Genomic DNA, 21,567 nt, shown 5'->3' with positions numbered 1-21,567 from the left:
TTTTCTGCTGTCTTCAGCTACCTGTTTTCTCAGGTTATCTTGACAGCCAGACAGATATCACCCAAGTGTGGCTTGGGGTGTTTTTGTTTCTTGTCTGTGTGCAATTACTTTTTAGCTGACAGGAGGTGGGAGGCCTCCTCTGTCGACCTCATAGGCATGTTATCAGATTGACCTTTCAGGATGGGAACATAGCAAAGGACTCAGAGCATTTAGTGATTTGGGTGGTCAGGGAAGAGGGCAGGCTGTTATTGATTTCCACCCTCCAGGTAGAGAGGCAAGCACAGTGTTTTAAGTCTGCTCTCTTGCAAATTAGTTAGTTACAAAAGTGATGTCTAACTAACTCAACTTTTGAGCATCCATGGAAATGGAGATTATCATCAGCTTAAATAATTTAAACCTATGCTTTATCTCAATTTCATTTTTTCCCCTTAAATTCAACCTTCTAATCTATAAAATCTTTATCAGAGTGCCTAAAACCCTGACATGTGCTTTATGGACTACGTGTTTGCTTTCTGTTCACATTGCCAAAAGGCAGTTGACCTAGAGAGGAGAAAAGAAACTGGAGCCCTGCTTGATGTCGAGATGTGCAGATTAATTCTTCGGTAATTAAGGAAAGGAAGGCTATCTTTTCATTTCAAGCATACAGGCATACTGCGGAGCTATTGTGGGTTGGGTTCCAGACCACTGTGATAAATCTGGTCATAATCTTTTTGCTTGTAGAGGGTCTTGTCTTCCATTTGTAAACAGCACATCTGTCAAGGGCAATAAAGTGAAGCACAGAAAAATGAGGTGTGCCTGTATATAGAAAATACCCCTATTTTTTATTTTTAAATTGTACTTACTTATTTTTTACCTTTCCCAGTTTTATTGAGATATAATTGATATATAACATAAATACCCTTGTTTTCTATTGATAGTAGAGTCATGATCCATTTAAGTACTAGAATTGGCATCTCTCCCTATGTCACTTTTTTGGTGAGACACCATATTTTATATAAAGCAATTCTGATTGAGGAAACTCACTTAAGGTAGTTACAATTGCACAATTTGCTCAGAAAAAGCTGGGATTTGAATCCAGATAAGTTTGAGCTCAGAATCCTTGTTTATTCCACTGTTCTGTAAGTGGAAGACCACTGATTATAGAGACAAGGTAGTATGGTCTATATCTGGGATGTAAGGGTCATGGAGTGTGTGTGTGTGTGTGTGTGTGTGTACATGCATGCACATGCACATGTGACCATGGGGACAAGGGTCAGGGTAAAGGAAGCTAGAAAACTGATTATGTTTTGAGTCAGGAGGGAAAATATTTTTTAACGTTAAAATATATTACTTTCTCTCTGAAATATAGAAATTAGTCTGTCAAAAATGGTATGTTTTTCATGTCAAAAATATTCCAGTTATTATCACTACTGTTATTGTTTGTGATGTCATGATTATAGCTGCTACTGTGATGATGGTGCTTTTAAGTTAAAACAATTACATGGGGAGCCTAAATATAGCTAGAAGGTTGTAAAGGGCGCGTGGTGTCAGATGACAGGGAATAGTGATGTAGGTTAGTGGCCTCAAGCTCTGATCTCTTGTCACATATATCTCTGCCCTGGGTGTAGTCCAGCCATGGCTGGGCAGCTGTGCCTTTGCTGGTAATTCAGGATGAATTTTTGTGTATTCCAAACTGACCACCCAAAAGGAGAAAGATTTTGATGCCTTGTTCTGTACATACATTTTTGATTCCACTGCTTTGTTGCAAATGAACCTTAATCAGCACTGTAAACATCAGAGATAAGCTCAGGCAATGGTGTATGATAATTCTATGAAAGCACTGTATCTAATGCCTTTTCCATCCTTTTTCTCCTGCCACTCATTTCCTTCCTCTGTCCTTTCCTCTTCTCCATGACACCCTTTGTTTCTCCCTGACCTTCTGACAATGGATTAGTCCAGGCTTCCTTTGCAGGAAGATACACGAGCTGCCATAAGGAGGAATTCAAATAGCACATGTCTGATGCTCTTCTCTAGATTCTCAATACCACGTTCTCTTCTCGAGGCTGTGTTCCTCCCAGAGAAGTGGCCTTAGTGAGGAGAGTGCCATTGAATAAGATGCTAAAAATGCTGTATCTAGCACCTTACATGAAATTTAAAAAAAAAAAATTTATTGAATTTATCAGGGTGACATTAGTTAACAAAATTATATAGGTTTCACGTGTACAATTCTATAATGCGTCATCTGTATATTGTATTGTATGTTAACTACCCAAAGTTAAATCTCCTTCCATCACCATTTGTCCCCCTGTATTCCCTTCTACCTCCCTCTGTTATTGGTGCGGTGCCCTCTGTGTCCCCACCTGTTGCAAGTGGAAGTGGAATTCTTGCAATATCAGCAAGGAGAGGAATTTTCTGAGACTTGCACAGGAGGATGAGTGATATTGATTTCTGTGGAATTAAACCCCTGCGTTTCCAAGGTCCCATTTCCCTCCATGCCGCCATGGAAAAAGCCCAGTCTTGTCTTTAGCAGTGCTAGGATTAAAGGCAGTGCCCAGAGTTGCCTCTCTGTATTAAAGCACAGTCTAGTCCAGCATCTGGCTAGCTTAGTTTGTGTTCCCAGCTGCAGTCCATTGCTTTTGGGGTCCGCATGGCCATGGGCCGCTTAAGGTCACATGGCAGGCTAGCGAGCACATGGGCAAGTGTAGGTCACAAGCAAGAGAGTGCAAGGGAGCAGGAGCACAAGAGAGAGAGAATCTTTTGTCTCAGGGATATAACTAGGAGCTTAACCAATTAATCCTTCAGGGTTGTTCGTGCTCGCAGTGGCTCCACCCCTCCAGCCAATTATCTTTTTCCCAGGTTAGACTGACAAACAAGCACCTTCCCTACATCACCTGCCTTCACTGTGCATGTGCCATCTTCCCCTTTGTTGGACCCCTTCCCCCAGTGACGTGCAGCGAATGGGCCAGTGGTTCCTTAGGGAGTGTGAAATTGCAGCTTCCTGGTGAAGCTGCCCAGATGACCATGCTTGTAATGTTTGGCCTCCCCTTTGCTCTTTTCTATTATTAATATTAATAACAGCTAATTATGACAGTAGCACCCCCCTTCCCTCTGGAAATCACCATATTGTTGTCTGTGTCTATGATTTTTTTCTTAATCCCTTCACCTTTTTCACACATTACACAAAATATTTTGAAACTAAGGGAATCTAGATTCCAATTCCTTGGTATTATATAAAAAGAGAATTAGAGCACACTTTATATTTTGAACATTGAATTTAAACACTGGAAGATTCATGGTTGAAAACTTATATTCAAGTCTTTGAAATTTAGTCAACCAAGAATTTTCCAAGGTCTTAATTATTGTAAATCAAACTAGGTTTCTTTTCACTATCTTAAAAAATGCAGATGACCATTATTGTAGCATAGTGCTTATCTGCATAATAGCAGCTGTCATTATCACTGACTCCCCCAACCTTCTGTGCAGGGCAATCAGAATGTGATGCTCTATCACCTGGCAGCTAAGGCTTGGCTCTGGAGTCAGGCAGGGCCGAGTTGGTATCCAGCCCCAATTCATGTGCTAATTGTCTGATTTGGAGCTAATGACTTAATCTTCTCGTCTCAGTTTCCTTATTTGTCAAAAGACAACAATAACTATATCATAGAGCACTGAGGAAGAAAATGATGGATCCTTTGACTGCTACAATGACAGCTCTTAGCATTACACTATTCTGGTTTATGATGTCCAAGAGAAGAGTCTCAGAGGCTCTACTGGTCTTTTCAAATTAGTATTTAAATTCATTTTATTTTTTATTAACACATATTTAAGTTACCCGAAGAAGTTTATTTTTCCTATTGACAGAACAAAATTGAATTATATTTCTGAAACTTACTTGTATTTTTCCTTAATGAATACTTAAAATTTGGATTTCTTTTACTTATTCAACATATATATATACTAGAGGCCCGGTGCACGAAATTCGTGCACGGGGTTGTGTGTCCATCAGCCCAGCCTGAACCCTCTCCAATCTGGGACCCCTCAAGGGATGTCCGACTGCCTGTTTAGGCCCGATCCCAGTAGGATCGGGCCTAAACAGGCAGTCGGACATCCCTCTCACAATCCAGGACTACTGGCTCCCAACAGCTTGCCTGCTTGCCTTCCTGATTGCCCCTAACTGCTTCTGCCTGCCAGCCTGACCACCCCCTAACCACTCCCCTGACAGCCTGATTGATGCCTAACTGCTCCCCTGCCAGCCTGATTGCCCCTAACTGCCCTCCCCTGCAGGCCTGGTCCCTAACTGCCCTCCCCTGCAGGCCTGTTCCCCCCCAACTGCTCTCCCCTGCAGGCCTGGGTCCCCCTCAACTGCCCTTCCTTGCAGGCCTGGTCACCCCCAACTTCCCTCCTCTGTGGCTTGGTCACCCCTAATTGCCCTCCCCTGCAGGCTTGATCGCCCCCAACTGCCCTCCCTTGCAGACCTGGTCCCTCCCAACTGCCCTCCCCTGCTGGACATCTTGTTGCGGCTATCTTGTGTCCACATGGGGGCAGCCATCTTGTGTGTTGGAGTGATGGTCAATTTGCATATTATTCTTTTATTAGATAGGTTTAGATAGTATAGAGGCCTGATGCATGGGTGGGGGCCAGCTGGTTTACCCTGAAAGGTGTCCTGGATCAGGGTCGGGGTTCCCTTGGGGTGTGGGGTGGCTTGGGCGAGGGGCCTGTGGTGGTTTGCAGGCTGGCCACACCCCCTGGCAACCCAAGCGGAGGCCCTGGTATCTGGGGTTTATTTATCTTCTATAATTGAAACTTTGTAGCGGAGGCCAAGGCAGGCCAGGGCTGCGGGAACTTGGCTTCCTCCATCGCCGGGGGCAACTCAGGCCTCCTGCTCTCTTCAGCTCCATGGCTGCCGCCATTTTGGGGGGATTTATTTATCTTCTATAATTTAAACTTTGTAGCCTTGAGTGTAGGCCTGGGCTGGCCAGGGCGGCAGGGAAGCTTGGCTTCCTCCATCGCCGGGGGCAACTCAAGCCTCCTACTCTCTCCAGCTCCGTGGCTGCCGCCATCTTGGTTGAGTTAATTTGCATACTTGCTCCTGATTGGCTGGTGGGTGTGGCTTGTGGGTGTAGTGGAGGTACGGTCAATTTGCATATTACTCTTTTATTAGATAGGATATATATAAATGCATACACACACACACACACACACACACACACACACACACTTGCAATGATAAAGGCATTGTGAGGGATACAAACAATGAGACATGACCCCTGCCTCCAAATCAGTAAAAGAAATAAGACATTCAGGTACCCAGACTAATCTCTCAGGATCCAGCCCAAATGTCCCACCCTGTGAGCTGTTCACAATATCATGCGGTACCTGTACTGTGGCACATAATCATGCCTTCATTGTACATTTCTTTATGTTACTTTCTCCCATCTAGAATATGTTTTTTGAGCACAAAAACCTTGTCTTAATCACCTTTGTAAATGCAGCATTTAAGGAGTATGCAACCTAAACTAGGCATGATCAATTTTTGTTGAATGAATGTATGAGTCAATATTTTTAACCTTTTGCACTCGGATGTCGAGTGTGACTCAACACAGTTAGCATTAGAATAAAGGAATCGAGAAAAAAGCAAGCAAGTGCAAAGGGTTAATACAATTAGAAGGTGATAGATACTATTTGAGTGGTACAGATAGAGAGGGGTGGGGAACTGAGATTGGTTGCAGTTTGGGCAATCAGGAGAGATTGAGACTAAGAAGCCAAGAAAGGCTAAGTAACTTCCTTCAAGTCAAGAAGCCAGCATTTGAACCAAGGTCAGAATTGGTCTTTCCACTTGTTAGTGACCTTGGTGTTTGCTCCCTTCACCTTAAATTTTTCTAATGTTTTGGTAACAGATTACTGGATCACAGTGGGTCAAGTAACAGAGACATGTCATTGTCATTTCTTTAAAAAGATAAATCTTATTTAATTGCAGAGCACCTGAGGTGACCATGAAAAATGGATTTCTACACATATTTTACATTGAAAGTTACTTTTCGGAAATAGCTCTGAGTTCAGAAAGGTCTGTAGTTCAGCAGTCTTCTCACAGTCTTGGGCGCTGTGTAACTATACAATTTGGAAATGCTCTTCTTTTATTTATTTAATTAGTTTTAATATTCTCCTGTGGATATGTTTTTATTGATTTTAGAGAGAGAGGAACATTGATGTGAGAGAGAATCATAGACCAGTTGCCTCCCATACATGCCCCAGCCAGGGATCTAACCCACAACTTAAGTATGTGCCCTCACCAAGGAATCGAATCCGCAGCCTTTTTGGTATACGGATGATGCTTCAATCAACTGAGCCATAGGCCAGGGCAGAAATGCTCTTCTTTCATTTCTTCACTAGTGAAGAAACAGATGTGTAGGTGGCCTCTCACCTACATGAACAAGCTTCTTCTAGATTCAGAAACCTTTTGTCAACCTTTATTCTCAGTTACACACATAATTTCTCTTTAACTAGGTATAACAGTACCCACTTTGCAGTTACAATTAGTTAATATGTATTCTTATATCTAATGTGGTCAAGTCTTAGGAGTAAAGAGTAATGCATTTTAAGTTAAAAGTCTGATGTGTTCTTTCATTCAACACAAAGAGTAAGAATGATATGAAGGAGACTTTTCCTTTCACATGAATATCGCTACAATAAGGAGATAAGACCATGAACATTAATACTATCTGAAATGGCGTCACTCATGCCAGGAGGCCTCTTGTCCAGCTCCTGTCCTCAGCGGGGCTGTGCTGCTCAGTGCCCGGCAGGCCTCTCTTGGTGTTTGTGCAGAAGTAGCACTGGAGCTATTTTCTCTGTGCCTGGTTAGTTTGGCACCACTCACCACTGTCTACTGTAGTCTATGGTATCTATGCACAAGTGTAACCATACTACCGATGGTGAAAATGAAAATCAGGAAAATACCTATCAGCCTGTTTATTCATAAACATCCAAGTTCTAATTAATTCTACTCTTTTTTAACCAATCTCTCAAGAACTTCATTCATTGGTGAAGAGTTGTTCAATGGAATTTGGAACTGGAGGCTTTGGTCAGACTCAACATTATCCATTCCCTTGACTGACATCCCCTTTTCAGAAGGTATATATACTTGATTTTGTCAGAATCATGGAAAATGACACAGTTAAAAACAGAACAAGAGAAGTCTTTAACTGCATTTGAATCAGAAGACCAGGTCTTAAGAAACAAACACTACTTCAGTTTGGTAGAATACAGGCATTTTTACTTTTCTTCCATCAAAACACACTGAAAATAATTAGGAGTATTAGAAAGAGGAAAAAATACCCCTCTTGAATAAAACAAGGAAATGATCAGGACCCTTTAGGGAAGTAGGGGTTATCTTGGTGGGGACCCCATAGTCACAGAATATAGAAAGAAAAGTTGAGTTAAAGGAGGAATGTATGCTACCAACAATATTATGATCTTGACCTCATCTTTGATAAATGGAGCTTTATTGATGATGCAGAGCAAGGTTAATGAAAGAGAGGAGAAAGTATTACCAGATCACAACTCGTGCAATCACAGAATGCCGTGATTAAGAGCTTTGCTGTGAGCCTCACAAAAATTGAATGCTACAAACTAAAGAGTGAGGGTGACATGTGTTTAGGACAAAGCAAGTAACATATTTTTGTGGAAAAGGCATTGATATCACAAACCAGAGATGCCTTGCTTGGCTCTTTCCTTTTGCAAGCTAATTTTCAGTAGCTATCCATCCAAATGTTAGTTATAATAAAAAAGGAGACAATAGGAGACATATACCTTAACACTGATATATCAATCAGGATAGTCTTGATAATGCTAATAAACCCTGTGGATTGTGGTAATTTCCTGTGTGTGTGTGTGTGTGTGTGTGTGTGTGTGTGTGTGTGTGTGTTATAATACAAAAACTTTTTAGAGAAGCTGCCCTTGCAATGACTTATTGATTCAGGCTACTTCCATTTTATAACAATGCCATCTTAACACATGGATTACAAGTCACATGACAGAGAAAGAGAGAGATAGTGGGTTCTACACAAGCTCTTAAATATGTTAGTCAAGAAGTGGCATATGCCACTTTCCTTCATTGTAGCTCTTGGTTCTGGCACCTGCTGGGATGCTTGGTTTATTCAGATTTTAGCTGTGGAGTCTAGTTTAGGAAGGAAATACCCCATTTACTTATATCAGCTCTCCCAAATATAAGTAATGATTTCATCAACTTCATTGTACTAGTATATAGCACTTTACACCTATCTGTACAATAGTATATCACATTTATATAATATAAATTAACATATGTTTATATCTTTATGTAATGGCCTCTTTGTAACTCCTTTTTGATGAATTTAATTGTATCATAACAGAACTTCTATCACAATGAATTACTCCTCATGCTGCAGATCTCAGTATCAGTTTATATCTTGGGGAATAGACATAGTTCCTCCAACATGTATGAAAAGTTGCAAATTAATCAGATTTTTGCCTACCACATTGGTCTTAACTCTGGCCAATATATATATATTCATCTATATTCATGGATATATGTATCCATGAAGTCTGGAAAGTGAGGCTAATAGAACTAAAGATCCACTGGTAGACCTTTCAGCTAGTGGAGGACTTTGGCTATGTGAGGGTCTGGGTAAAAGGCTAGTGTGTACAAGGGATAGATTTTTTAAAAATTATACGTGTTTTGTAAATAAATGCATACATAAATTTAAAGTTTATGAATTACACTAAAGAAAATAGACTCAACTAAGAATTTTCTTTTTAGAGCTATTAATCCTATATAATAAAAGCCTAATATGCTAAGTGTCTGGTCATCTGGTCATCCGTTCAACCAATCAAAGCATAATATGCTAATGATATGCTAAGGCCACTCAACCGCTCGCTATGACATGCACTGACCACCAGGGGGCAGATCCTCCAACCAGTAGGTTAGCTTGCTGCTGGGGTCCGGCCAATCGGGACTGAGCAAGAAGGGCTGGACACGCCCTGGAGCCCTCCCGCGGTCCCTCCCAGGCTGGCCAACCTCTTTTGTCTCTCCCCAGCCCAATTGTGCACTGGTGGGGTCCCTCGGCCTGGCCTGCGCCCTCTCACAATCCAGGATCCCTTGGGGAATGTTAGAGAGCTGGTTTCAGTCCGATCCTGCAGGCCAGGCTGAGGGACCCTACTGGTATATGAATTCGTGCACCATGCCTCCAGTTTCTTATAATCCAAAGGGAAAAATGATGAGAGTATAGTCATGTTTAGTAGCAAAAACCATTTAGCTGTTTTGAAGTAATGATTTTACAGACCAATCTTTTACCTAAACCTGAAGGGAAAAGGAAACTTCTTGGTAATTAAGAAATATAACACAATGTATATGGAATAAATAACGATAGAAAGAGGGAAGAAATAACCTACGTGGACTGCCATGAACATGGAGAATGTTAGATAAGTAATTATCATTCCTTTTTGTCAGCTACTATTTATAGTGGTGAAAAGGTAGAGAAAACTACAAGGAGAACATATTATTGGCATCAGCTAAAATTGTGGCACTATTGCTCTTTACACTTGTTATTTCGTTTTCCCAACAGTCCTGTGGGGTAGGCACTATTATTAACTCTCCTTAACAAAATGGGACGCTGAGCACAGAGCACATAGACAATGTGTCCTATTGTTTGTGGGGACCTTGCTCTCAACCTACAGATTATATCCTCTCTCTAATGAGTGACAGAATCGAAAAACAGTCTGAAATGCTGAGGAAACAGAGAAGGAACAGAATAGGGGACCAGTTTGCTTGTGTCCATAAGTATAAAATGTAGTGGTTGCCGAAACCGGTTTGGCTCAGTGGATAGAGCGTCGGCCTGCGGACTGAAAGGTCCCAGGTTCGATTCCGATCAAGGGCATGTACCTTGGTTGCGGGCACATCCCCAGTGGGGGGGGGGGGGGTGCAGGAGGCAGCTGATCGATGTTTCTTTCTCATTGATGTTTCTAACTCTCTATCCCTCTCCCTTCCTCTCTGTAAAAAATCAATAAAATATATTTTAAAAAATAATAATAAATAAATAAAAAATAAAATGTAGTGGTGATCCTAGAATGGCTGAAGCGCCCGTGTCCTAATTACATTGGCCTTGAATAATTCAGGGAAGAAAAGGAACTTGGCCTTAAAGAAGCAGTGGCATAAATAGTGGTAAGTCTCTGAGAAGATAAAAATTGAGAAAATTTATAAGTTGCATTTAGAAACTTGATATTAGTGTATATGTGAGTGAGTGTTTAATGAACTACTAGAGACCCATGGATAAAGAATATGATAGGATTGAAAGAATCAGTATAAAAATGTCTTCAGAATAATCTTGGCTATGTCTAAGGGCAATCAGAATGTCATCAGAAATAATAATTATCTAAATTTGGGTGTGATGAGAAACAATAGTTTAAAAAAAAAAGCAGAAGGAGCAGTCTAATGCTTAACAGATGATGCTACTCAAGGGACCAGATGAAGGAGTTAGCTTGGAAATGTTTCCCAGAGGACTGATATTTTGAAATGCAACTTAAAGGGTGTTAGAAGTGCATTTTAGATTTTGAATATTACATAATAGGACACATTGTACTAGGGATTCAGCAATCAATAAAACGAAACTCAAGGGGTTACGATTTTACTTGCAAAATTGACTTCAAGTTGACATTAATCATACAAGACAGAGAAAAAGAGAAGAATCCTAAATGATAATCATTCATAACACATGGCTCTTGATCTGTGGTTTAATTGGGTGCCACCAACCGCTGTGACATCTTTCGTTTTAATTAGTGTTGTGGAAGAGCAAGACAACACATTTTGAGAACAGTGCTATATTAAGGAGAGCTTTGCAGAAAATCAAAATAAGATTCTCCTGGAAAACCTGCTAAAGAGTGCCTGGGAGTCAGTGGGAAAGTAAAGGGGTGTCAGGAACTGAGGTATAGCTATGCAGAGGCCGTCACCTGGAAAGTGGTAATCAGCAAAACCTAGAGAAAATTGTCACCAAATGAGATGGAAATTTCGGTATTGAATCCAAAAAAGACCAGTATGATGCAGCCCAGCACATTGATGCAGAACTCATATTGCAAATGTCTAACTTGTCCTTCCTCTCCTCACTCATCAAGCTCACTTCTTTACTATTATTCATCCTTTCTCCTGCAGGTGTTTTCTTGGACTAATTTAATCAATTGGTTATTTATCAAAGATCTACACTATGAGCTCAGCATTGGGCAGAGTACAAAATACCTACCCTGCAAAGGATACCTGACTTTAGTGGGAAGAGTAGTGACTTCGGGGTTCCATACAACTGAGTTTATATATGCTAGGTCACTCAGTTGTGTGACTATAGACAGGCCAGTCCATTTCTCTGAGGCTTTTTCTTAACTGTAGAGATGCGACAGACAATACTGTCATTCTGATGATTAGATGCAATATTTCTCCACTGTAATAGGTGTTGACTGCATGCTAAAACTCTTGTTATTAAAAGGACGGCATTCGACTTGGGAAGTCAGATTCCATTTCTGTTAGGGCAGCAGGAAACAGTGTGCATTCTAAATTGCAATGATCTAGACCAGAATCTTGTAAAAGTATGTTCTGCAGAATCCTAGATCCCCAGGCTGTTAATTAGCTGTTTGGAGAGTAGGGAGAAAGTTCCTCATTTGGGGACATTCGTGGTTAGCCCAAATTAAATGAATTTCTACATTGCATGACTGCTCAAGCCTCTCTCCTCTCAGTGGGAACCCCTGGCAGCCACGACATCCCTCCTCACTCACGCCTACCACTCCTGGGAGTTGGACCAGCCCCTCTTTCAACCCCAGTCTCAAGGTGGTTTCTGCCCTTTCTTATTAAAAAATCTCCTCTTAAACTAGTCCTCGGCAATCAATGTGATTATTCCTCGGCAATCAATGTGATTATTCCTCAATTTAGTTTTAATTCCATTTTGGTTCTGGAGGAGGTGCGAGAAAGACCCATCTACCTCACTGCCATCTTAAAACCTTCCTCAATGGATTTTCAGCAAAACTCTCTACAGTAGTCTCTTCCTTTTGAAACACTCTCAGATTTGTCCTCTCAGAGCCTCTCTTAAGCACCCATCTCAGCATTTTTGTCTTATCAAGTCTGCCCTTTCTTCTTTCTTCTTCCGTAACCAAGGTTTTCAGGCGGTTTGCTGCAAACCCTGCACACGTGTGAAGGTGAGTCGTGAAGAGTGTGTAACGTTGTGGGCCTATCAGATGGAACTTTGAACGGAAGCATTGATTTGACAAAAGGTAGAGTGGGGTGCAGCACACACTACAGTTAAGAGGCTTCATGTCTGTCAGGCTTGCACCAATAAGTATTTCCGGATTAATGGGGTATGTAAGGACTCTGCTTCATGTGTACTCACTGAGTTTATAGCTGGGAAGGTCATGAATTCTACTCAAACAGCACCAAGATGCTGAAAGGAGAGCAGGTTGCTGGTGTGGTACTATGGATAGTGGTGGTACGTGAGAACTGAATGTGCTGTAATTACTGTTGGCTGATTTTTATCTTTTGCATTCTTTGCCCTCCCTCTATCTCCCCACACCCCTTCCTTTGTTCCTTCTTTCGTTCCTTTTGGTTTTTAAACATTTCAACTGCACCAGAACATTCTTCTATACCAAAGTGTGAGGACCACTGCACTTCCAAATCCAGCTTGTATGCATCTCATTTCCATGCTTCTCTCTCCAATTTCTTCATACAGCATCTGTTTTACTTCTGGTTAAGTACAAAGAAGTTTAGGGCCGTATAAGCTGCTAGAGAGCAAATGTCTTGTTTGCACTCTCTCAGGCTTATCTTTTTTATTAAAATTTTCAGAGAGTCAGTTTACATTTATCTTTTTCAGACTGTTTACTTTTATCATAATTAATTGCTTTTTTTCCAGTTGTTAAAGTTATATTTGTTGTCTTTTATTATTATTTTTTTAAATGAGTAGTATGTTTATTCATTTTGAGTATTTATTGTTTGATAATGAAGGCATTTAAGGGCATATAATTCCTGACATCAGCTTGGGCTGTGTCCTTCAATTTTATATGAAATAGTTCCTGTTTCTTTGCTTTAAAGAAAGTTGAAATTTTTTTGTTTTGATTTTTCTCTTGGAGTTCAGGGATGCTCAGATACATTTCATTTCCAAGTAGTTGAGATTAGCATTATTTAGAATTTTTTTAATGTGATCAGAGTGAAGTCTGTATAATTTCTACTTTTCAGTTTGTTTAAGGACTTGTTGAAACTTTTTTCTTATGAATTGTCAAGTACAAAATCAATGTTTGTAAGTTTCCATGAATATTCATAAAAATTATCTATTTTATATGTATTACATATATATGTAAGGTTTGTTGTTTGTATCATTCATTTCTTTTCAGCCCCTATTTTATTCTTTTAGTGCTATTCAGTTCTGAACAAAGTATAATAAAGTATATCACTATAATTGTATTGTTTTCCTGGTCTTGCATTCCTAAGTATTTTTGCTGTATGTTTTTTTTTAGTTTATTTGTTATTGTTGCAAACAGTTTTATGGATGATCGTTCCTTCTCCATAAATTATGGAGGGTATTTTTTTTTTACATTACCAAATGACCTCTTTTTTTTTTAATGTTTGTTAACTTTTAAAAAATTAGTATTGTCATTCTTGCTTCACTTTTGATTGCATTTTTTTCTGGTACATTTAACCATCTATTCTCAACTGTTGTTTATCAAAATGGGTATGTTTATTAGAAACTACATATAACTTGGTTTTGATTTTTTAGCCCACTCTATTAGTCTTTGTTTTTTAATGGGAAAATTCAATCCATTGATATCTACTGTAATAACCAATGAATTTGATTAAATTCCTTCAACTTAATTTGACAGCAAATATGTCTATTCTTCTTTATTAAATACAGACATGCGCAGGAAATACTAAACAATTACTTGAGTTTCAGTCTCGACAAGCTGTATTTGAAATGACAGTAGGTGCTCCAAGGGAAAACGACTGCCAGGAAGTTGGATGTAGAAGAGGCATGGAACCTCAGCCAGAGAACATGACTGAACAGTTACAACTTGGCGTTCTCTGCACTGTTAGTCAGGGTTCCCCAGAGAAACAGAACCAGTAGGTCAGAGAAGAGAGTGAGAGTGAGAATGAAGGAGAGGGAGAGAGATTGGTTTGGTTTAAGGAATTGGCTCACACAAATTGTAGGAACTGGCAAATCTGCAATCTGCAAAGCAGGCCGGCAGCCTGGAAATTCACGTAAGAGTTGATGTCGCAGCCTTGAGTCTAAGATCTGCAGGGTAGAAACGGGCAGGGTTTGTGTGTACAGTCTTGAGGCAGAATTTTTTCTTTGGGAGCTCTAAGGTTTTGCTGGTAAGGCCTTCGACTCATTGAACAAGGCTCACCCACATATGGATGGTAATCCGCTTGACTCATCATCAGCTGGCTTCAATATTAATCACATCTAAAAGATACCTTCCCAGCAACATCCAAACTGGTGTTTGACACATAATTAACCATTACCTCAGCACCACAGAAAAAGTTTACTAAATGTGAATGGATAATTTCCAAAGGGAACAATAACTACAAATAAAAACAGCCAAAGTTCAAGGACTCGGCATTAGGCAGTTAATTACCACAGTTGGTTTCCATTACTTCACTGAGAAACTCCAGTGTCCCCATTCTTTTGGTGATATTTGACATACAAAAATGTATGCGTGTTTTTTTTCTTTTTAGCGTTTGTCAGTTTTTCTTTAGATCAGAACTTCAGGTTGCAGACATTTCCTGAGTGTCTGCTGTTTCATTAGTCTTCTCTGTATCCTAGTGATCTGCTTGTCCTGGGGTTATGATTTGTAACATGTTAATCCGCCCCTGTGCCGTCCTTGCAGGCCTCCATAGAGCTTAAAGCTAAATAAATACCACTGCTCTGCTGTTGCTGTTGTGCTGACAGACTATCCCGGTCTGGACTATTCCAGACCCCGTCCCATCTGTTGACTTGGTATATCTGGGAGGATCTGCAAAGGTCTCGGTTTACCCTTTGCAATCTCATATGTACTTTCAGATTAGTTTACTAAATAAATTCTTTCAGCATGGTTTAGTTTAGTTAAGATTTTAGTATCTCCAATGATGAGCAATTTTATTAAACTAGGGTTAAGCATGTGTGTTTTGGGTTCAAATCTTGGGTCTGCCTGAGTTCAAATCAATACTCCAACAATTAGTAGCCGTCTAAACTTATTCAACCAGTTAACTGCCACATGTCCAAAATGGAAACCATCCCCACACGCCATGATATTTTGAATTTAATTAAAAAAAATCAATTTGCAATGAATATTATAAAAATAAATGTATTACGCACAGTTCGAATGTTCTTGAATATTTTCAGCTGAAAACTCTCACAAAAAATGATTTTAAAGTTGGTCAGGGCTGCCACTTAGGAAAAAAAATTGCTTTTTTTTGTAGACACGCCTGGCATGTGGGAAGGTCCTTACTCTGTAAGGTCTACAGATGCTTATGGCGTACAATGGGTCAAATTACCTAACTTCTCTGTGGCTCACTTTCTCCCTTTGTAACATGGGGGATATTAAATATTCTTGCATCATACTATTTATTGTAGTGAGGCTTACATGAAGTAAGGATTGGTTATTTTAATTACAAAAGTACTGCTTTTTTCTATTCAAAGCAGTATTTCTTTTCTACATGACAACTTCTAACTCATGTGTTTTTTTGTTTTGTTTTGTTTTGTTTTGTTTTGTTTTGTTTTGTTTTGTTAATCCTCATCCAAAGATATTTTCCATTGTTTTTAGGGAGAGGGAAAGAGAGAGGAAAAGACAGAGAAAAACATCGATGTAAGAGAAACACATTGATTGTTTGCCTTCTGCATGAGCCGCGACCAGGGCCCAGGCCGGGGAGGAGCCTGCAACCAAGGTACATGCCCTTGACTGGAATTGAACTCGGGACCCTTTGGTCTGCAGGCTGATGCTCTATCCACTGAGCCAAACCAGCTAGGGCATAATTCATGTTTTTCAGAATTCATGCCATAAATTCATGCCATAAATGGTTAACTCCAACCTCTTTCACCAATTATTTGTATTTTTATATTTTCATGGGCTTTTTTCAGTGAGCAGTTTTCTGTTATAAACTAGTTTTGATGAAACAAATCCAAGAGAAAGAATCTTATTTGCTATCCAAGTCAAACAGAGATATCTCTGATGTTGCTAAATTTAGAAATAAAATACTCCAGCTACATGACTCATGGCTCTGATTTGGTTAGTGTGGTACTCAGTTGCTGTCAGGCAAATCACAATGTTATTAAAGCTAATTTGTTAGCTTTATTAATTTCATTTAGGGACTTTAGGAAAAGTCATTACTGGACTGGTCACCTCTAAGCAAATCTTAGCATTTCTGCTCCGCCCCTGCCCCCCTCCCCCCACAACCAATATGTATTGTCCTATTTGCTGAGATGGTTGTTCTTCAAAACTTTCCCCACTCTAACTATTTCAAGATCCTCACATCACCACAATGATATCATCACTAGTTACAAATTACTCTGTAAGTCTTTACCTTTGCCTGCCTGCCCATGAATGGGCTAATCAGGTTGCTGTTACAACTGAGTTATCTCCCTATCTCCACTTTACCTGACATTAGGATTCTGACTCTTCTCAGTCTCTTTTCCAAGCTTGAATTCACTAAGTAAAAGCTAAGCTATTATAGCTTCCTAAATAACCCGCAGAAAAGATGCCGTGTAGTTGGTAACCACTCTGACTGCTGAATCAACTTTTGCAGACTCCTCTATCTAATGGAACTCAGAGGAATAAGTTGAATAGTGCTCCAGCCCATTTTCAGATTTCAACGGAATAAAGCTTAGCTTTGGTTATATCTTGTTTTTGTTTGTTTCCCGTTGTGTTTGTGCCCCACTGGGTACAGCACAAGTGCGGGCTTCGTCTGGATGTATTTTCATCTCACAGGGACAGTAATTGAATCTCTGACAATAGTCTTGCCTTTGAGGAGGGTTTCAACTCGGGGCTGCCAAATCAGGCTAGTTCTTGGTTTTCTTGGAAGGTAATGTCCCATCTGTTGGCTGTGAACTGTGGCAGTGCAGAATTCCCAGGACAGTCAGAGGAAGGGACCGGAAGCATTTACAATTCCTTCTGTGGAAAGAGCCATTCTGTTTTTACCTGGGGTCACTCTGCATGCACCTTGATCTCTGCTCTCTGACTGAGGTTTGCAGCAGATCTGTGGCAAGCTCAAGCAGCTTCTGAGACTGCGATGTTGTAGCAGATGCTGCAGGAGGCTGCCTTAAAGTGCTTCCCAGCTCTGAACTCTCTGCTACGGCGTTTGCTAGCCGTTTGATAACATTATAAACTCTCATGGGTTTGGAGCAAGTCCCATTCCAACCTTTCTGGTGCTTCCAGGTAAGCAGTCTTGGACTTGGGTGTGTCTGCAGCAAATTTAGAGTTGAGAGGAAGAGGGCTGAGCCCCAGTGTCACCAACAAAGGTTGGGCACAGATTTGGTAGAACTATGCCTAAAGCTTTATGCAGACATCAGGGATTCTATCACATCAGAGACAGTGAAAAGTGAATGAAGGAAGGACTGAATATCTTAGAGCCTGTTGACCATTCCCAAGAAAAGTGAAGAACACTGATTTTGATGTTACTCTCGTAATTTATGCAAGCTAGGACAAACATGCGAAAGATGTATGTTAGGAAAGAGTTAAAAAAATTCTCAACACCTTCCTTCTCCTACTACCTCTGCTAGCCAGAGGCCAAGGGAAAATGCACACACTCATTTCAGCGAGGAACCTGTTTTGCAAGTTTTACTGGTAAATGTAGGAAGGGGTTACTGGAGAGCAGAGTAGAAAACCTTAGGAGTATTGATTGAAGGTTTTTCAAAACCTACATTTTCAACGTAACTTTATCCTTCACAGAGAGGCACTGTGCCACTGTAGGTTTTTCTTCAACCGATTAAGTGCATTGTTAGACAGGGAGGGGCAGATTAACGAATGCCTATAATTTTGATCATTGTTTTCTACAAAACAGCGCAGGCTTTGAAAATGAAGCCATCATTCTTGGCTAAGTTTTTGCCGACAGCACAAATTATACTGTGCAGAGATCCAAAGCCCCTAAAAAGGTTTCATTAATGAACAATTTCAGACGATTGTTTAAGTCTTTGCCTGACAGGTAATGTTGGCACATAGAAAAGTGGGGTTAGAGTTTCCATGGAGATTTGTGATGTCATGCTTGAAAGAGCATGTCAAGACAGCCAATTTAACAAGTAGCTACTCAAAAAGTCCTATAGGCTAGAAGTAGGTTTTATGCAAATGACAAGAGTTTCCACTGGGGGGAAACGCGGCAAAAGAAAACAGTAGAGAGACATGGAGGGGGCTTTACCTGACAGCTCGGAAGGATGACCCCGGAATCCTTTAAGGACTTCCAGAAGAAGAATTAGCTTTTCGACTGTAACTGCTGCCTCACCTGTGGAGCTCAGAGTACAGGTAAATATGCATTTTTTCTTCCGAGTTATTGCCAAAAATTGTTTGGAACATTGAGGTCTTTTTCTCTGCATTGTTCTCTTGGCAGGAAGAGCGGAATCAATAGCACAGCTTTCCCACATGGAATGGTTGTGCTTCGGGCTGTTTTTTTTTTCAGGGTTTTGTGTTTTGTTTTGTTTTTAATTGAAAGAACTGAGATTTTTGAATAGAGCTGAAAACAAGTGGTGCATTATGCATTATGCTGATTATACCCTGTAAATAATGCTATAAAAAGTGCCTTCGATAAAGGTTAGAAGGACGCTCTGAGACTTGAGATACTATGTGTACTTGTGGATTATTTTCAGATTTTTAAAAGCTCTTAGAACAGACCTGAATTGGGACTACCTGTATTTCTGTATTTTCAAGTTCTAAAGTGCTAAAGATAAAACCCGGGGAATATTACAAAAACAGTCAGGTTTATGACCGCTGCACTTTTTTGGTGTGTGCCTGTAGACTTTTCTCAGAGAAGCATTTTCTATAGAAAAATATGCTGTTTGAGACATCAGTTTTTGGACTTGAGGGAATCAGTACTTATAAATTCTGAAAATGCAGATGAAGGTTTCTAGGGTGCAGGCAATGGTTGGTAAAGGCAGTTTTTCAAGCATTGCTTCAGAAAGGAACCCTCGCTTCGGTGGTGGTATGGGTTTTGTTTGCCTCAGTTACTAGTAAGACCGAGTGAACAGTCTTACCAGTGAAATAGATGTGATAAAAATCACTCACGGCAGCTCTACACCTGCAGAGTTGACTGAAAGGGGTTAGTTTGGGGACATCAGGCTGTGATGTGAGGAGTTAGGCCCAGCAAGCTTACAAAGAAACGAAAAACATATTTGCTTCTTTTCACACACCGGGTAAGGTTAAAGCACAGGGTTAAGAAGCATTTAAAGGTACCTGCGAAAAGGGAATTTGGGTTTTTGAAACCAAAACTATTTAGGAGCAAATGGGCAGGCAGTAAAATATTTTTAAAACTTTCGAGTAGGTAATACTGCGAACCTCCTGAAGGTTGTAGTCAGATAATGTGGATTAGTCGATACTCATATTAGATTGTTGTGTTACCACAGTGGTTGCAGCACAGTTGAGTGACAAAAGAACTGTCCTCCTCAATCAGAATGCCTGGGTTTTGAGTCCTGGCTTCACCACTTACTACCTGGATAACTTTGGGAAAGGAAAATAATGTCTTTAAGCCTCGGTTTTCTCCTCAAAAAATAGGGGTGACGATAGCGGTGTTGTGAGGATGAAATGACATCTTTGTAGCGCAGGTCTCAGCATTCATGCTCCATATGGTAACGATTGTTTTTATTCACTACTCATGTGGCACTGGACTATTTATAAAATGTTTTCACATCCTTTACTTTTTCTTATCATTGCATCAGCCCAGTAAAATTAGCAGAATCGTTTTATTCCTCCTTTACGGATGAAAAACGGTGGCTCAGAGAGATACTGAACTATGCAACACAATACACATCCCTTCTACATTTTCTTGTTATTTTTTTTCCATTTTAGAGGTCTAGAAAAAAATCAATGTGTCACTTAAATAACTCCCAGCAGCAACGATTATTTCTATAAATTAATTAAAAAGCAAAATATTAAGTGTTTCAAAGGAGCCAGGATAGTCGTGGTTTTACATTAATTACGTCTGTGATACTTTCTCTGGGTATGCTTTGGAAGTGGGATTAATTTACTTTTTACTGGCACCAATTGATAGGAGCCCCAGTTACTTTACAGACATACAATTTTAACTCTTACCTGCCTCTGATGTCTCTTGGTTCCGCAGAAGAGTCAGGTTTACCAGTTACAGGGATCCTGAGCAGGAAACCGAGGCACCAAGGGCTGTGGGACTCACACCAGGAAGCAAGGGGCTGGACACACTGCCTTTTTCCTTTTATATTCTAGACCTTGACACCTCCCCTCCTTGTCTACATCCCAGACCCAAACAGCCATAATTATAGTCTATGTCCATTGTATGTAAGAAAGAAATATGTTTTTCATTGTGTTATTTTTAGCAGCAGTGTTTTTAGCCAGGGAAAAAGTACTCTATTAATTCCAGGATTTTCCTGATGACTTTTTCCATTTTTCCAAGTTTTCCACATCAGACTGGTCAGAATTGTTCAGATTCCACACTCCTGGAAGAAGGCTCTTAGCAGGGGTACTGGGTAGGCTTATTGGGTGGGATTTTAAGATGTTCTGATCTCCGAGCTGCCGAGGCTGACCTCGCCCTGTCCCGGGTTCTGTGTACATTATTGCAACGTGGTGAATGGCATCCGGCTGTGGTGGGGACTCCAGCTCCCAGCCAGGTCTGGAGCACCGGAAAACGCTCTAGTTACCTCAAGGGCAAAAATCTATGAGTCTGAAAGCAAATATTTATTTCATTCAAAGTTTATATTCCAAATATGAACCACAAAGCAGCAAGTTTAAAGTAGAAAAGAGTAATGAAATCAAATAGCTGTAGGATGCCAGCATTCCAAATAGGTTCAAAATCGCCAATGAATGTTCTCACACATTTATCTTCTTTACCCACATACCATGTTTTAGAAGTCCAATAAAGCCTTTCATTACACTTAATTGTTGTATTGTTCAGAAATGACCTGTTGATTAAGAAGTGGTGATTGCATCTAGAAATCTGCTCTGTGCCCAGCGGGTTCAGTGAAGGTTGGTTGCGTCAAAAGCACGGGATGCACAGTGATCCAAGAACCACATTTTTGGATTCGAGTCCTGCCTCCATTACTTACTGGTTGCACAGATTTCCCAGTGAAGAATATATGTAGGTTTACTCAGATTCCAAATAAAATGTAGCCTCAAAATTTAAAACGCCTTTGAGCAACAGAATTAGTGGTCTCTAAATATTACATTTTTCTCTTTTAAAAACTTGGGCATTCCCCTGGGAATTATTTTTTCAGAAGGAAAGGCAGTGGGAATATGCTTCCACCTAGGCAGACAGGGCCCGGTTCCTTTGAGAGTGAGGGAAGCTCTTCCTTTCTTCTTCTTTTAAATTTTTTAATTTTATTGTTATTTTTTTTTTTACATGCAATAGGGAAGCTCTTTCTAGAAGTTGTTCACAATTCAGCTTTATCA

At 40.2% G+C, this 21,567-nt stretch overlaps 1 protein-coding gene across 13 annotated transcripts in view; it reads left to right on the top strand.

Moving 5' to 3' along the window:
• Positions 1–21,567, top strand: part of KIAA1217 — a 458,082-nt gene that overhangs the window by 158,908 nt on the left and 277,607 nt on the right. Inside the window, exon 1 of one of the 13 annotated variants that reach the window (XM_079770406.1) lies at positions 15,784–15,895. The exons of 11 other annotated variants lie outside the window; for them this stretch is intronic. The gene's annotated coding sequence lies outside the window, so the exon portion shown is untranslated. Of the gene's footprint in view, positions 1–15,783; positions 15,896–18,188; positions 18,463–21,567 lie in introns of those variants that run through there. One more of the 13 variants, XM_079770392.1, reaches the window with a different exon arrangement.

Source organism: Cnephaeus nilssonii (genome assembly GCF_951640355.1).
Source record: "Cnephaeus nilssonii genome assembly, chromosome: 1".
Taxonomy (NCBI): Eukaryota; Metazoa; Chordata; class Mammalia; order Chiroptera; family Vespertilionidae; genus Cnephaeus; species Cnephaeus nilssonii.
This window is presented reverse-complemented; position numbering and strand designations above follow the sequence as displayed.